Source organism: Chenopodium quinoa, unplaced genomic scaffold (assembly GCF_001683475.1).
Source record: "Chenopodium quinoa cultivar QQ74 unplaced genomic scaffold, ASM168347v1, whole genome shotgun sequence".
Classification (NCBI taxonomy): Eukaryota; Viridiplantae; Streptophyta; class Magnoliopsida; order Caryophyllales; family Amaranthaceae; genus Chenopodium; species Chenopodium quinoa.
Window position 1 is genome coordinate 77,892 of NW_018744518.1, and position 3,888 is coordinate 81,779.

A 3,888-nucleotide genomic window follows, 5' to 3' on the forward strand; every position below is an offset into this window, starting at 1 on the left:
GTGGCTATGTAATTTAGCAACGGGAATTTTGAAATTTATTCCTGTGGCACAAGAGGCCGTGGCTAGGAATTTGCCACGGGAAAATGGATGTCGTAGCAAATTATAATATTTATATCACGGGTATTCACATGGCAAACAAATTCAATTGCCACGAATATTAACCTGGCTAACAAATTATTTGCCACAAATATTACCATGGCTAATTATCTTGTTTGCCACATATATCACCGTTGCTAATTAGCTAGTTTGCCACAAATATTACCTTGGCTAATAAACTTTATTAATATAAATATTACCGTGTGTGGCTAACAACACTAGGCACCGGTTCAAAGCGGCTTAAAGGTAGTGGTTTTGCAATTGATAAACATACATAGTGCATAAAGTCGTAAAACTATGATATTTTCATTAATAGCTTGTAAATTTTACACTTATGATCAAAAAATAATAAAAGAATAAAAAAATTAGTATACACTACAACTTCAGCAACAACCAGCAAAGGTAGTAGCAACAATCGGAACAGAGCAACATGCAGCACTAGCACCCAACTACAACTACAATGTCAAACCGTGGAGCATCTTAAACACCTTGCTTTCATGGAGCAATTCATTCCTCTTCAAATAGTTTGGCATATTGTGATAGAGCAACAGGAGCTTTAAAGATTCCAACACATCCACAAGAACATTCTTTCTTCTATGAGGAGCACTGTCAGTCCCAAGAAAATATTTTTCACTCCCACTAGTAACTACTAAAAGACGTGTATTCCCTATTGCCCTGCATGTACAACCAAAGGGTACAATCAAAGCACACATATACAGAAAATGTTACAGAAATTCAGGTCAAGGACACAACATAGCAAATGTTATGGCTTTTTTTCACTTGATTAGTCATAGTATCTAAAATATCATGCTAAAAAAAGGTTTTTTTTTTTTTTTTTTTTTTTTTTTTTTTTTGCTTTGATTTATTACTGATTTGAAAGCACTACTATGGACTTCCCTTTTAAACAATAGAAGACAGTAGTTAATGTGGCTGCAAGCCTCATTAAAGAGAGAGTTCCTATTCAAAACAAGGTGTAGTGGAGTCATAGTGGCTATTATAGTCCCCCTTTTTTTATCACACAACGAAAAGATACATTAGAGGCCTAATAGGCTATATACTTGTTAACAAAAACAGTCAGATACTTGGTAGTTGCTGGTGCTTACAGTCTAAAAATTTAACACCTGAACTCCTGAAGTAATGTGTATATCATCACATATTCACATATATATTGGAATTAAGTACTAATAGTGTTCTGAACTAATATAAGCTTAAAACTATTAAACATATGATACATATTAATAAAACACACATAGGACATCCACATCAACAAACTGCGATGCTTTATGAACAGATTACGAAGAAGGGCCAATAGCATAACCAGAAGCACACATATCAGTTTGATAGGCAATAATAGCGTACAAGCAGGCATAAAGACATGATACTTATGCCCGACATAGACATTTTATGAGCCTGATTAATAAACAGATGATTTCAGTATTGAAAGAAAGTTAGAAAAATAGTTATATTAACTGAAAAGGATTAAGTTACCAAGAGAGGACTATTTTGCTCAGCCATGTCTTAGAGCACAGGCAAACACTTTCCAAAAAGAATTGTACACCATCCGGTGAGTTAGTTGCCGTACCAGCAGGTTACAATTTGTCAGTTTGACATCATAAACCAGTAACCACCCCACTTCCTCCTGTAAAAATAATTACGGTACCAATCAAACACAAAATTAGATTTGAAAATTAGACACCTCATTACCCAACTAATGACTTTGAGAAGGCTAAAATACTGACACTAATATTATCTTGGTTAATGCAAGTTGAAATAGCTTTCTAAAAAAGCAGGAGGGGCACTCACCTTGAACCCATATCTTAACTTTAAAGGGATCTTAAACATCTTTAAAACAAAATTTGATTCAATTATCAAACCAGGCTCATAATTTTTGGGGAAAAAAGCTCCAATCACATAGTTGCATCCACCAAATTTGATTCAAACATTAAATTAAGCTCATATTTTTATAGCAATAACATTGAGTTCCTTATATTATTAATACTCTTAAGTTCAAATCCCCTCTCAATTAACTTGTCAAAAAAAAAAAAAAAAAACAAAAAAAACTTGTTCCTCATCAAACAATTTCATTTAAATGAGTTGGTTCTACTAAAAGCTCGAATCATCATTCTAGGGACTTAGCAATTCTTGCATTGGCAAGGATAATGGTGAGAGTCACTCTAAATATTCACCCTTCAGCTACAATTTGTTTTGTGTCAGAACACATGCATTATAATCAAACTAAGGTCACAAACTCACAAGGTCTAAAATGTGAAGGAATTGATTTCTAGTTCTCTACCATCAATTGCTAATCAACAACCACTATATCACAAATGACTAGAATTTGTATTCAAAATACAAATATATATAACAAACATCCATCAACAAAATTCACGAAACTTAGATAATTTTTTTAAAAAAAACATACACACACAAAATTGATAAAAAAAAAAAGCTTAGAATTGTATAAATTAATCCAAAAGATACGAATTGAGCATGTAAAAATTAACCCAATTAAAAAAAGAAAAAAAAATGGAATTTTACCCTTAAAAAAGAATTGCAACTTTAATCGTTAACAGTAGAACTAAATTTAAATCAAATAAGCAATTACATTGAAATCAAATCATATAATTAAACCCTAGACATCAAAACATTTAACGTGAATAATTGGACCAAAAAGGAAAAAAATAACACAAAGCTAAATAGCCCAGAAGCCCTAACCTCGAATTTCTGATTTTTGGTTTGAAATTGATCCGAATTTGTTGTTTCTTGAATTATTGCATGAAAAACCGTAAAATTGGCAAAAAATTAGGTTTTTGATTTTTCTCGAATTAGGCTTGATATCTTTGATCTGAGGAAATTTTATTCAAATTCTACCTTATTAAAAGCAAATATTGAACCCGGGACTTGTAGACAACGATGGAGTATGATGTGTCGAAAGCCTTGAAATGGAGGAAGTCGTAAAATAAAATTTAGGACAAAACCCTATATTGGAAATTGAAATTAGATGATGAGAAAAAGAAAGTTAGGACAAAACTCAATGGAGAACACTGAGTGTGCTTCAGTGGAGAATGATGAGTGCGCTTCAATGGAGACTAGGAGGGAAAGACGAAGAAAGTAAAGAAAGAGGACATCGTTTTTTTTGTTTTAATGAAAAAACATTCAGTGGGCTTCAGTGGTTTTTTTTTCAATTAAATTTCTTTTTTTGGGCAATAAAACTTTAGTTGACAATTTTAATTTTTTTTTAACTAGTTACAAAAATTAAATCATTGATAATAATATGTAATGGATTAAATATTTCAAAAAAGGTTTTCAAAAAAAAAAAATCAAAAAATCAAAAAAAAAAAATATGTAATGGATTAAAAAATAAATTGAATGTTATTGAAACATTTTCTTGTAGTCTTGTGGACTCATAGTAGTCACTTGTGAATGCACCCATATTACTACGCAGCTGACATTTGTACCAATTATAAAAAGGAAATAATATTAAAATTTCTTATATTATCTCTATTTAAATTTTCTAAAAATTTCTAATATCATAGGTTTGAATTTTTTTTTTTTATTTTAATCATACGAACCGAAGTTTTCATAAAATTAAATGTCTTTCGAATTTTATCTACAAGTGATTATTTGAATATATTCGACCTCTAATTTGTATTAACATTTTGCTTATGGTATTTCAAATATCTTCAAGTTTAAAAGTAAAGAGAAAACGAAGTAATATGGCCAATTCATGGTATCTAATATATTTTTTTGTGTGTTTAAAGAGCCACAAGGACGAGCGACGAGAATTTATCA

At 30.9% G+C, this 3,888-nt stretch overlaps 1 long non-coding RNA gene across 2 annotated transcripts; it reads right to left on the bottom strand.

The window, feature by feature from the left end:
- Positions 1-258: 258 nt before the first annotated feature.
- LOC110698400 lies at positions 259-3,329 on the bottom strand. 2 transcript variants are annotated; one of them, XR_002506743.1, is made up of 3 exons: positions 2,812-3,329; positions 1,585-1,735; positions 259-771 (listed from the first exon to the last, which is right to left on the bottom strand). It is a non-coding gene; the product is annotated as an uncharacterized LOC110698400 (long non-coding RNA). The 2 variants fall into 2 exon arrangements; XR_002506742.1 differs by having other exon boundaries at positions 259-1,735.
- Between the last annotated feature and the right edge of the window lie 559 nt (positions 3,330-3,888).